Genomic DNA, 14,179 nt, shown 5'->3' on the forward strand with positions numbered 1-14,179 from the left:
CTAGGTATTTTATTCTCTTTGTAGCAATTGTAAATGGGAGTTTGCTGATGATTTGGCTCTCTGTTCGTCTGTTATTGCTGTATAGGAATGCTTCTGATATTTGCACATTGATTTTGTATCCTGAGACTTTGCTAAAGTTGTTTATCATCTTAAGGAAATTTTGGGCTGAGACAACGGGGTCTTCTAAATATACAGTCATGTCATCTGCAAATAGAGACCATTTTACTTCCTCTTTTCCTAATTGAATATCCCTTTATTTCTTTTTCTTTTTCTTGCCTGATTGCTCTGGCTAGAACTTCCAATACTATGTTGAAGAAGAATGGTGAGAGAGGGCACCCTTGTGTGGTGCCAGTTTTCAAAGGGAATGCTTCCAGTTTTTGCCCATTCTGTATCATATTGGCTGTGGGTTTGTCATAAATAGCTCTCATTATTTTGAGATACATTCCATCAATACCTAGTTTATTAACAGTTTTTGGCCTAAAGCACTGTTGAATTCTGTCAAAGGCCTTCTCTGCATCCATTGAGATAATCATGTGGTTTTTGTCTTTAGTTCTGTTTATGTGATGGACTATGTTGATAGATTTACATATGTTGAAGCAGCCTTGTATCCCCGGGATGAAGCCGACTTGATCGTGATGGATAAGCTTTTTGATGTGCTGTCGCATTCAGTTTGCCAGTATTTTATTGAAGATTTTTGCATTGATGTTCATCATGGATATTGGCCTGAAATTTTCTTTTTTTGTTGTGTCTCTGCCAGGTTTTGGTATCAGGATGATGTTGGTCTCATAAAATGAGTTAGGGAGGAGTCCCCTCTTTTAATATTGTTTGGAATAGATTCAGAAGGAATGGTATCAGCTCCTCTTTGTATCTCTGGTAGAATTCAGCTGTGAACCCATTTGGACCTGGACTTTTTTTGGTTGGTAGGCTATTAATAGCTGCCTCAACTTCAAACCTTGTTATTGCTCCATTTAGGGATTTAACTTCTTCCTGGTTTAGACTTCAGAAGGTGTAAGTGTCCAGGAATTTATCTATTTTTTCTAGATTTACTCGTTTATGTGCATAGAGTTGTTTGTAATAATCTCTGATGGTAGTTTGTACTTCTATGGGATCGGTGGTGATATCCTCCTTATCATTTTTTGTTGCAACTGTTCGATTCTTCTCTCTTTTCGTTTTTATTAGTCTAGCTAGCAGTCTATTTTGTTGATCTTTTCAAAAAAATAGCTCTTGGATTTATTGATTTTTTGAAGTTTTTTTTGTGTCTATCTCTTCAGTTCTGCTCTGATTTTAATTATTTCTTGTCTTCTGCTAGATTTTGATTCTGTTTGATCTTGCTCCTCTAGCTTTTTTAATTGTGATGATAGGGTGTTGATTTTATATCTTTCCTTGCTTCTCATGTGAGCATTTAGTGCTATAAATTTCCCTCTAGACACTGCTTTAAATGTGGCCCAGAGATTCTGGCACATTGTGTCTTCATTCTCATTGGTTTTGAAGAACATCTTTATTTCTGCCTTCCTTTCAATATTTATCCAGTAGTCATTCAGGAGCAGGTTATTTAGTTTCCATGTAGTTGTGTGGTTTTGAGTGAGTTTCTTAATCCTGAGTTCTAATTTGATTGCACTCTGGTCTGAGAGACTGGTTGTTATGATTTCTGTTCTTCTGCATTTGCTGAGGAGTGATTTACTTCCAATTATGTGGTCAATTTTAGAGCAAGTGCAATATGGTGCTGAGAAGAATGTATATTCTGTGGATTTGGGGTGGAGAGTTCTGTAGATGTATATTAGGTTCACTTGGTCCAGATCTGCCTTCAAGTCCTGGGTATCCTTGTTAATTTTCTGTCTTGTTAACCTGTCTAATATTGACAGTGGGGTGTTAAATATTAGACATCCCACTGGGGAGTCTAAGTCTCTTTGTAAGTCGTTAAGAACTTACTTTATGTATCTGGGTGCTCCTGTATTGGGTGCATATATATGTAGGATAGTTAGCTCTTCTTGTTGCATTAATCCTTTTACCATCATGTAATGCCCTTCTTTGCTTCTTTTGATCTTTGTTGGTTTAAAGTCCATTTTATCAGAGACTAGGATTGCAATTCCTGCTTTTTTTGCTCTCCATTTGCTTGGTAAATCTTCCTCCATCCCTTTATTTTGAGTCTGTATGTGTCTTTGTACATGAGATGGGTCTTCTGAATACAGCACACTGATGGGTCTTGACTTTGTATCCAATTTGTCAGTCTGTGTCTTTTGATTGGGGCATTTAGTCCATTTACATTTAAGGTTAATATTGTTATGTGTGAATCTGATCCTGCCATTTTGATACAAGGTGGTTGTTTTGCCTGTTAGTTGACGCAGTTTCTTCATTGCATCGATGCACTTTACCATTTGATACGTTTAACAGTGACTGGTACTAGTTGTTCCTTTCCATGTTTAGTGCCTTTTTCAGGAGCTCTTGTAAAGCAGGCCTGGTGGTGACGAAATCTCTCTGCAATTGCTTGCTCATAAAAGATTTTATTTCTCCTTCACTTATGAAGCTTAGTTTGGCTGGATATGAAATTCTAGGTTAAAAGTTCTTTTTTTAAGGATGTTCAGTATTGGTCCCCACTCTCTTCTGGCTTGTAGGATTTCTGCCAAGAGATCCACTGTAAGTCTGATGGGCTTCCTTTTGTGGGTAAACTGACCTTTCTCTCTGGCTGCCCTTAGCATTTTTTCATTTATTTCAACCCTGGTGAATCTGATGATCATGTGCCTTGGGGTTGCTCTTCTTGAAGAATATCTTTGTGGTGTTCTCTGTATTTCCTGTATTTTAATGTTGTCCTGCCTTGCTAGATTGGGGAAGTTCTCCTAGATACTTTCCTGAAGAGTGTTTTACAGCTTGGATTCATTCTCCTCGTCACATTCAGGCACAACAATCAAATGTAGGTTAGGTCTTTTCACATAATCCCAGATTTCTTGGAGACTTTGTTCTTTTCTTTTCACCATTTTTTTCTTTAATCTTGCCTTATTGTTTTATTTCATTGAGTTGATCTTCAGTCTCTGATATCCTTTCTTCTGCTTGATTGATTCAGCTATTGAAAGTTGTGTATGCTTCACAAAGTTCTCATGCTGTGTTTTTCAGCTCCATCAAGTCGTGTATGTTCTTCTCTAAGCCGGCTATTTGTGGGGGTCGCTCCCGTGTAAGGCCCCCTAATGTGTGGGTCTCACCAGACAGTGAGCTTGAGCCCAAACACAGTTTCCTGCTGGAGGCAGTCAAGCTATGGGAAAGAAGGAACTAAGAAATGACTGATGTTGCAAAAGTTTCTACTTCTGACTGCAATGACGCTTGGGCAAGGGTCGTGTGGTTTTGTCAGACATTATGTCTCCACTAGGCCTCTGCATGACCTTTACGACTTTACTTTTCAAGAAGTTTTACCTTATCCACATGACTGCCTTGAACCCTAGATAATGACTTTATGGCTTAGCTTGTGACCCTTAGGTATTGTTATTCACAAGTGTGTTTTGGTAAAAACAGATAAAGCATACCACCTGCCCACTTTTATGATCCTTGAATGTCATGCTTAAGATTGTTTTCGTGATCCTATATTTTGTAAATTTCCATTCCTCTTATTGTTGATTGTGTAAACACCTTTGATCTTAAGGTATATATTGAGACCCTGGACAAAAATAAATTCGCTGTTTAGGCATTGCCTTTTCAGTCCTCCAGACCCCAGCTTTTCTGTCTCTCTTTATTTCTGTGCACCCCCTCTTTCAGGTCGGGACCCTCTTGCTGGCCAAGACTCCCCAGCGGATCTTCTGTCGCCCACAGCTATTCTAGACGGCATTTCGTCTAACCTTTATTCAAAGTTCTTAGTTTCTTTGTGTTGGGTTAGAACATGTTCCTTTAGCTCAAAGAAGTTTGTTATTACCCACCTTCTGAAGCCTGCTTCTGTCAGTTCATCAAACTCATTCTCTGTCCGGTTTTGTTCCCTTGCTGGTGAGGAGTTGTGATCCCTTGGAGGAGAAGAGGCATACTGGCTTTGGTAATATAATCCTTTTTGTGCTGGTTTCTTCCCATCTTCATGGATTTATCTATCTTTGGTCTTTGAAGTTGGTGACTTTTGGATGAGATCTCTGAGTGGACATCCTTTCTGTTGATGTTGAAGCCATTTATTTCTGTTTTTTAGTTTTCCTTCTAACAGTCAGGCCCCTCTGCTGCAGGACTGCTGGAGGTCCAGTCCAGGCCCTGCTTACCTGGGAATCACTCACAGGGGCTGCAGAACAACAAGGATTGCTGCATGTTCCTTCCTCTGGTAGCTTTGTACCAGAAGGGTACCCACCAGATGTCAGCCAGAGCTCTCCTGTATAAGGTGTCTCTTTGGATATACAGGGGTCAGGGAGCTGCTTGAGGAGGCAGCCTGTCCCTTATCAGAGCTCAAGTGCTGAGTTCAGAGCTCCATTGCTCCCTTCAGAGCTGCTGGGCAGGGACGTTTAAGTCTGGTCCAGTGGAACTCACACCCGCCCCTTTTCCCAGGTGCTCTATCCCAGGAAGGTGGGGCTTTATTTATAAGTCCCTGACAGGATGCTGCCTTTTTTCAGAGATGCCCTGCACAGCAAGGAGGGAGTCTAGTCACAGTCTGCCTGTAGATGCGTTGCTGAGCTGCCACAGGGCTCTGCCCAGATGCTGTTTAAACTTCCTTGTGATTTTGTTTACACAGGTAAGGTTAGAACTGCCATCCTAATGGCAGACTGCCTCGGTAATGGCAGAATGCCTCAGTAATGGCAGACTGCCTCAGTAATGGTGGACTGCCTCGGTAATGGCAGATGTGCTTCCCCCCACCGAGCTCAAACATCCCAGGTCAAACTGCTGTGCTGGCTGCATAACTCTCAAGCCAGTGGGTTTCAGTTTGCTGGTCTTTGTGGGGGTGGGACTCACAGAGCCAGGTCACTTGGCTCCCTGCCTGCAGCCCCCTTTTTCTTCAGGGGAATGGGTGGCTCTGTCTCACAGGCATTCCAGGCACCAGTTAAAATGGCCACCCAGATTTGTGCTGGAAACCTGAAGCGCCAGCTGAAACAGTTGCCCAGATTTGTGCTGGATACCCATGGCACTTGCAGGCACGGCAGGAATCTCCTGGTCTGTGGGCTGTAAAGACAGTGGGAGAAGTGCAGTATTTGAACCAGAGTGCTAGAGGGGCCAGAAAAGTCCCCAATGTCCTCCGTTGGGTAGGGTGGGTCCTTTGGCCCATTGCACTTCCTGGGTGAGGCAGCACCCCACCCTGCCTCGGTTTGCCCTCCTTGGACTGCACCCACTGTCCAACCAGTCCCATTGAGATGAACCTGGTGCCTCGGTTGGAAACGTGGAGATCACTCACCTTCCGTGTCACTGTAGCTGGGAACTGCGCTCCGTAGTTGTTCCTATTTGGCCATCTTGGTGGCAGTCATAATTGCCTATTCTGGACATTTCCTATCAATAGAATTATTTTCTGACTGGCTTCCTTTACTTATTTTAATGTTTTCAAAGTTGATTCATGTTGTAGCATGTATCAGAATTTCATTCTTTTTCTGGCTGAATAATATTCCATTGTATGGATACACAGTAGACTTTTCTTATCTGGAGGGAATATGTTCCAAGCCTCCAAGTGGATGCCTGAAACCTCAATAGTACCAAACCCAATTGCCATCAGTCAGAACATTTTTCTATTGATGTCTTCTACCCACAAATTTAATACCTTTTCCACTTTAAGCACTTAACAGACACTGTGGCCATAACTTTTGCAGTTTGAGGTATGACAGCAAAACTAGCACAAATTTCTTCTTCCTTCTTCACAATTTCACAGATAGAAGATTCATTCTTCTCATAAATCTTAGCAATCTCAGCATACAACTTTTTTCTTTCTGTATCAAGTCAATGATACCTTTTACCTTTTCAGTTAAAAGAGGCACTTGATGGATTCTCTTTGGCATATCTGAATCAGCATCACTAATCTTGCATTTTGGAGCCATGGCAGTATAGAATGAGATGACACCAGATTTCATTACACTCAGAATAACATGCAATTTAAAATGTATGAATTGCTTATTTCTAGAATTTTCCATTGAATATATTCAGACTGACGTTTACACAGGTAACTGCAGCCATAGAGAGCAAAATCACAGATAAGGTGGCACTGTTTACCACATTTTGTTTAACCATTCACCAATTGATAGACATGTTTTTTTCATCTTTTGGCTATTGTTAATAAAGCTGCTATTAATCTCCATGTACAACTCTTTTGTGTGTACATGTTTTCATTTCTCTTGGCTGTGTAACAAGGAATGGAATTACTGGATAATTCATTTTGAGAAATTGCCAAACCGTTTTCCAAAGCAGTTGTTCCATTTATTATTCCATGAGCAGTTATGAAGGTTCTCTTCACATCACTGTCAGCACTTGTTATTGTCTGTATTTTAGCCATCCTAAATAGCCATCCTTAACCACGGGGAGTGAAGTGGTATCTCATTATTGTTTGATTTGCATTCCTTTGTTGACAAATGATGTTGAACATCTTTTTATATGCTTATTAGCTTTTTGTATACTTTGGAGAAATGTCTATTCAGATCTTTTAACCATTTTTAATTGGGGCAGTCTTCTTTTTATTGTTCAGTTATAAGAGTTCTTTATATATTTTGTATACAAGTCCTTTATGAAATCAATTATTTGCAGACATTTTCTCCTATTCTGGAGGCTGTCTTTTTCTTGATGATGTACGTTAAAACACAAAAGTCTTATATTTTGATGTCCTATATTTTTTTTCTTTTGTTGTGCTTTTGTGTTATATCTAAGAAACTATTTTCTAATCCAAGGTCACAAATATTTATTCCTATTTTTTTTCTAAAGGTTTTAAAGTTTTAGCTCTTACATTTAGGTCTATGACTCATCTGAGTTAATTTTTATTATGTGGCATGAGAAAGAGACTCCCCAACTAATGGCTGCAAGCCAACTTTTGCTATCTCTCAGCTTCAGGACTCTTCTTCCTGGGAGCCAGCCAGCTTTTTTTCCTGGTAGATTCGTATTGCACACAAAGGGCTTTTTCTCACTACTAACACTAAATCTCTTTTTCATAACATTGTCAAAATATGACTCAACTAAAACCTGATGACCTTGGGTTTTTTGTTTTGTTTTCAGAGGAATAGAAGAAAAATCCCTGGAGCTGATTGGTGTTGTAGTGCATCCTTCCAACTTGGAAGAGAAATGGTAATAACGCAGCTTACTGCTGCCATCTGCCGTCAAGCATGGTTCAGACAATAACTGGTGGCCCCAGAAGTTAGTTGCCAGGCTTAACAAACTTAAATAATTTAGGAATTGGGTAGGCAGTAGGAGTGAGTAAAAGGTGCTGGTTAGGAACTATGTTGAATTGGCTAGCACCAGCCCAAATAAAGTAAGCAATAGTGCTTTACCTTTAAAGAATTATCACAGCAAAGGAACACTGGTCCAGTAAGGACAGATCTTGAGGTTTTTGGTGGTTTTTTTTTTTTAAGATAATCCAGAAATCTAGATTTTTAAAAAGTCAGCTTTCCTAATTTTTAACAGACAATTTAAAAATATGTAAGGATAATCAGACCAAGCAAAGCAAGTCTCTAGGATAACAGTTTGCAATGTCTCTTTCTCCTGCAACAGTCCCAAGGACTGTTTTAATAAATATGGGATTCAAAATTAAAAGCTACTTGCTCTGATGAAGTTCAAGTGACATTAGTGATGGCCCAGCATCTTCAGGCTGTCTGACTCAGCAATCTGAAGACCCAGGCTTCCTTTGGGGCAGGGATCAAGTCTTCTGCACCTTTGTATTCCCATCAGTGAGTGTATTTCCCAGGAGAAGCTGGTGCTCAATCAACACAAGATAAATGAACAGGTTTGTTCTTTGGCCCTGCCACAATACAGCTATATGAACTTGGGTAAATCAGTTAGCTTCTTTGGGTGTCCATTTTGTCATCTATAAAATGAGAATTATGAGTCTCTACTTTGGTGAAAGTGGTCTTTTTTCAAAGGTGACTGAATAATGGAATGTTTACATTCTCCAAGAAGAGGTTCTTGAGCATACACTGGGTTAACTGCAGCCCAGAGATCCTCAGATTTCAAGAAACCCAATGCCATGCTAAAAAGAACTCTTATGAAAATCAGCCTCAGAATAATTTGACACAGACTGAAAGTTGAAGTGTTTCAAATTGAACATAAATTAGGGTAAATTGGATGATTAAGGCTAAGTCCACAACTTTGCCTTCATTCACTATTCAAAACCCTCTGCCTAATTAATTTTATAAAATGTGAATATTTTTGATCTTTAAAATGCCATAAATTGTGGCAATTGTGAGGGGCAAGTGTCAAGATGGAAAGATGAGTGAGTTGTAAACCAGATACAATGTCCCTCAAAATTACCACACTCATGTTGCTGTGGAACCTTGTTAAAATACGAATTCCCAGGCACCAAGCCTCAAAATTATGATTTAGTACATCAGGATGGATAGAATTTGTTTTATCCATATTTCACAAGGCTCCCAAGTGATTCATATGATCAGGCAAGTTTGGAAAACTCTGAAGAGGACTTGATTTCTCATCTTGAGTCTAAGCTAGTAACATAAATTTATAGAAGTTCTCTGAGTTTCCTTGTCTGTAATAAAATGAGAATCTGAATTATCAGATTTAGCTTTGATTACCATGTTTTAAGCTTCCTCTAAGATCTAAAAAATCTATATACTGTGTTCATAAATCATATATCTGAAAAAAAAGACTAGCATACTCATTCGCTCATCCCTTTTATTCCTACTATTTCAGAAGCCTCACATCTCTAAAACAGGAAAACCCATTTTGATCAGTGTCATGTTCTTGAAGACCTCTGTTTAACTTTTAATATTTTTTTCAGAAAGACTGTACATTCAGAAAGTATAGTCCTAACTCCAGACATAAACTGGCAAGATTAAAGAAAATGACATTAGACAACTTTAAACTTGTGTCTTATTACTAAACCATAGACAATAAAGAATATTACTGGTTACATTAAAATATTTTATTTTGTAAATATATTACATAATGTGGAACTTTTGATGGTGATAGAAGTGTTGGTATGTTAAATATAAACATTTTAAACATCTCACAATGTTAAGACCATGTTTTGACATGTTTTTATTATTTTCTTTTAATATACCATGAGATTGTCAAATAACAGTGATGAGCTAGGCATCTTTGGAACTCCAAGTCTCTGTATCTAATTAGATACTGGAAACTTTCATCCTCTTATCCAAATCTAATTGTTTCACTCATGCTCTTATCCCATTACTTTTAGGACTCTTATCCAAGATTTATTGCAGTGTCTCCTTTTTTAGGATCTCACCTATATAACTTTTTCTTCTTGATCTTCTTCAAGCAATCCTTTCTCCTCCAGCCCCCTAACTGGGGTTTTCCCAAGCATTCAGTGCGCACAAACTCAGGCTTTCACAGGGCCAGGCAGTAGACATAAATGACTCAGCATCTGCTGGTGGTTTCTACTCATATGTCTCACCTTCATTTAATACATCTACAAAGAAACTCAGCAACTTTTTTTTTTTTTTTTGAAACGGAGTTTAGCTCTTGTTACCAGGCTGGAGTGCAATGGCCCGATCTCGGCTCACCACAACCTCCACCTCCTGGGTTCAAGCAATTCTCCTGCCTCAGCCTCCCTAGTAGCTGGGACTATAAGCATGTGCCACCATGCCCAGCTAATTTTTTTGTACTTTTAGTAGAGACGGGGTTTAACCATGTTGACCAGGATGATCTCGATCTCTTGACCTCATCATTTACCCACCTCAGCCTCCCAAAGTGCTGGGATTATAGGCGTGAACCACCACGCCTGGCTGCCCAGCAACTTCTTTTGAAGCAGTTCTCACTCCACTCCTGCTTTATATATATTTTTTGTCAATGACGTAATAATTCTCCTAATCCATCAATCTAGGACGACTGAAGTGTCCTGACAGAATAGTCAGAAAAAGGTTGAGCTAGTGACATCAGCATGATAGTGATACGGCCACAGATCTAGTCAGGATCCAGGATGAGGCAGGAAACAACCATCATAGTAATGGGCAATATCAGGTCCACGTAAGTCATGGCAGCAAAGCATGACTAAGTAGGATATAGGTAAGTTATATAATACTAAAAAGGTGCCCCAAAGCCAGGGGAGGCTCAAGCACATCTGTTCATAGCACCAAGAAAAGCTCTCAGGAAATAATTGCTTCAACTAAGTTATGCAGTTATATTCCAATTAGGGCACTTCAGGACTGCTGGCTGACCTAAATCCCAGAGAAGGACCCTTCAGTGAATGATTATGACTTTCTGGTCATCAACTCCTTTGAGAATCTGATGAAAGCTGTAGAATATAAAAATACAGGGCCGGGCGCAGTGGCTCACGCCTGTAATCCCAGCACTTTGGGAGGCCGAGGCGGGTGGATCACGAGGTCAAGAGATCGAGACCATCCTGATCAACATGGTGAAACCCCGTCTCTACTAAAAATACAAAAAATCAGCTGGGCATGGTGGTGCATGCCTGTAATCCCAGCTACTCAGGAGGCTGAGGCAGGAGAATTGCCTGAACCCAGGAGGCGGAGGTTGCGGTGAGCCGAGATCGTGCCATTGCACTCCAGCCTGGGCAACAAGAGTGAAACTCCGTCTCAAAAAAAAGAAAAAAAGAAATACAGATATTAATATATTCATAAATTATTATTTGGAGTTGTAGACGTTTTATGAACCACTTGATCATATTCATAGACCCCAAACTAAAAACCTCTGCCACAGGCCTTAAAAGACCTTGGCTAAATAGAGCAATGCTGAATCTCCTTGGTAGTAGGGAGGGTCGAGGAAGGAATACTCCTTGCTTAGATGACTGAGCTTACTATCACAAGTTCCTATGTCTTCCATGTTCTCTCTCCTGATATATTCTGTTAAGCTGGACTGCCAAATATATTAAAGGAAACCCTCATGCCTGGTATTTTCAAGTTTTCTGTTTGGTGAATATTATTAATTGACCATAAATCTTATGATTTATGTACGAACTCTCAATTCTACTTCATATGGTCTATATGACTATTGTTATGTCAGTACCATGCTATCTTGATTGCTGTAGCTTTGTAGTAAGCCTTGAAATCAAGAAGTATGAGTTCTACGATTTTGTTTTTCTTTCTTAGAAGTGTTTTAACTAATTTGGTCCCTTGTATTTCCATATAAATTTTAGGATCAGCTTGTCAATTTCTGTTTTTAAAAAAAGGGGGCAGATGTGATTTTCATAGGGAATGTGTACAATCTATAGATCAGTTGGGGGAGTATTACCATCTTAGCAATATTAAACTTCCCAATCCATAAACATGGGATGTCTTTCCCTTTATTTAGATTTTCCTCTAATTTCTTTCAATGATGTGTTGTTGCTTTCTGTGTACACATCTTGAACTTTTGTTAAATCTATTTCTAAGTGTTTCATTCCTTTTCACGCCATTATAATTGGAATTGTTTTCTTTATTTTCCTCTTGTTCATTACTAATCTATGGAAGCACAGTTTATTTTTATATTTTGGCTTTTATTCTAAAACCTCTCTGAACTCACTTATTAGTTTTAATAGTTTTTTAAATAAATGTTATTGCTTATATTTAAGGTATAACACATGATGTTATGGGATATGTATAGACAGAAAAACAGTTACTATAGTGAAGCAAATTAACATACCTATTATCTCACATAGTTACTCTTATGTTTGTGTGACAAGAGCAACTAAAATCTATTTATTTAATAAAAACTCTAATACAATACAATTTTATTAACTATAGTTTTTATGTTGTATATTCACCATCTCAAGTTGTTCATCCTACATGTCTGCTACTTTGTATCCTTTGAATTATATCTCCCCACCCCTAGTAACCACTGTTTCATTCTCTATCGCCATATATTTGACTTTTTTTAAAAAGATTTCACATATAAGTGAGATCATGCAATATTTTTTCTTTCTATGTCTGGCTTCTTTCACTTAGCATAATGTACTCCAGTACCATCCATATTGTGGCAACTGGCAGTCTCTTTTTTATGGCTGAATAGTACTCCATTGTGTATGTGTACCACATTTTCTTTACTCATTTATCTATTGATAGACACTTAGGTTGTTTCCATATTTTGGCTATTACAAAAGATGCTACAATTAACATGAGAGTGTAGATATCTTTCTGATGTGATCATCTCCCTTGAGTTAATACCCAGGAGTAGGATTGTTAGGTCATATGGTAGTTGTGTTTTTAATTTCTTTAGGAATCTCCATACCGATTCTCACAATGGCTGCACCAACCTATATTCTCACCAACAGTATACAAGGGTTCTCCTTTCTTCACACTGTCACCAAGATTTGTTATCTCTCATCTTTTTTACTATAGCCATACTGGTGAGTATGAGGTGATATTTCATAGTGTTTTGGATTTGCAGTTCTTGCTGATTAGTGATGTTGAGCAATTTTTCATATACCTGTTGGCCATTTTTATGTTTTTTATTATACTTTAAGTTCTGGGGTACATGTGCAGATTGTGCAGGATTGTTACATAGGTATACACACGCTATGGTGGTTTGCTGCATCCCATCCCCCCATCATTTACATTAGGTATTTTATGTTTTCTTATGAGAAATGTCTATTCTTCTTTGGAGAAATGTCTGTTCAGGTTCGTTGCAAGATTTAGTCATTTTTAATAGGTTCCTTAGGATTTTCTATATTTAAGAACATGTAATCTGTAAATAAAGATAGTTTTACTTCTTCCTTTCCAATCTGGATGCCTTTTACTCCATTTTCTTGCTTAATGGCCCTGGCTACAACCTCCAATACAATGTTAAATTGGAGACAAGAGTGGACATACTTGTCTTGTTCCTGATCCCAGATGAAAATAATCTAGTCTTTTATCCTTAAGTGTGATGCTAACTGTGGGTTTTTCATATATGTCCTTTAACAGATTGAGGAATTTCTTTTATGCTTCTAGTTTGTGATTTTTTTAATCAAGGAAAAGGTGTTGGATTTTGCCAACTACTTTTTCTGTGCCTACTGAAATGATTAATGCCACCTATAGACATCTCACTCCTAAGCTTTTCCTTTTATGTTTTTATGTCAATTTATTGTTTTTGCCCATTGTTATCATTGCCACAGGAAACTTCAATGTTAAACAATTGCTACTGGTTGTTTTAGAAAAATGCTCTGAGGAAAAGTCAGGTGAATTAAAGAGAAACTCTGTGACTGGGGGTTTCCAGGAAACTGCCAGACCAGTTAAATAATGACAAATCTCTGGGGATGAGGCTTTGAAAGTGTTCCAATCCCATTCTGACCACTCCAGTGACTGTAAGACTGCTGGTTTTCAGTGTGATTGTGAGTTACTGGTTTTCAAGGTTACCATAGAAGTGAGGAGAGAGAATGGGAATATAATTAGTTAAAATGCAAGAAAGCTCCCTAGTCTTACTGAGCTTCAGATGATTTTCTCTAATAAATGCTCTGTGAATTGATGCAAGTCCTTGGTTAACTTCTAAGCGAGGCTGATGTTGACCACTGGCTTAGATTATAGCTGTCATTTTTTAAAGTCTGCATTGCTTGTTCTAGTATGCTAGTTCTTCTATCTTGTGGTAGCAGTGAGGGATAAAAGAGAGAAGGGGACAGTGGGTGCACCTGAAGTGTATTTGTAACTGTTGGCATCATCACCAATACTAATACCATATAATGTACAAGTTGAAAACAATGTCATATTTCCTGAAATTTGCTGTCTGATACCTTGTAAGTGACCAATAAGGCATTGAGCTCATAACCCAGAATGCTAAAGACAGATCATCTCAAAAGAGAAATGTATTTGAAGGCCATTGGTTATATCTTCTAAACCTTGAAGCTTTTCATTATTTTTGAAGACTGAGTTTTTTCATGAGCTTACTCATCCTCAGTAATTTCAGTACCTCCAGTTGTCCTCCCCTAATCAGTGATATTATGTTAAAGTTTGTTTTTATTTCAAAAAATACTCATGTGATATTTCTGTTCATGTTGGCCCTAGAAAACCTTCAAACAAATGCATCAGAGTGTATAGACAACATAAAATACTAGCAAAAAGATCATGACATACACTTTTCCTACAAACTGGAATGATTATGCAGCAAGAACTATTTCAAAAGATAAAGTCTTTTATTACTTTATTTTACCTTTAACTGAAACTCA

At 38.4% G+C, this 14,179-nt stretch overlaps 1 protein-coding gene across 2 annotated transcripts in view; it reads left to right on the plus strand.

The window, feature by feature from the left end:
- RAB9B (RAB9B, member RAS oncogene family) overlaps positions 1-14,179 on the plus strand; it is a 69,631-nt gene that overhangs the window by 34,806 nt on the left and 20,646 nt on the right. For both annotated transcript variants that reach the window (XM_032269337.1, XM_032269338.1), the window contains one exon: positions 7,132-7,200. The gene's annotated coding sequence lies outside the window, so the exon portion shown is untranslated. The remainder of the gene's footprint in view (positions 1-7,131; positions 7,201-14,179) is intronic.

The sequence above is a fragment of the Sapajus apella genome, unplaced genomic scaffold (genome assembly GCF_009761245.1).
Source record: "Sapajus apella isolate SASKATOON/1434 unplaced genomic scaffold, GSC_monkey_1.0 scaffold191, whole genome shotgun sequence".
In the NCBI taxonomy this organism is placed as follows: domain Eukaryota; kingdom Metazoa; phylum Chordata; class Mammalia; order Primates; family Cebidae; genus Sapajus; species Sapajus apella.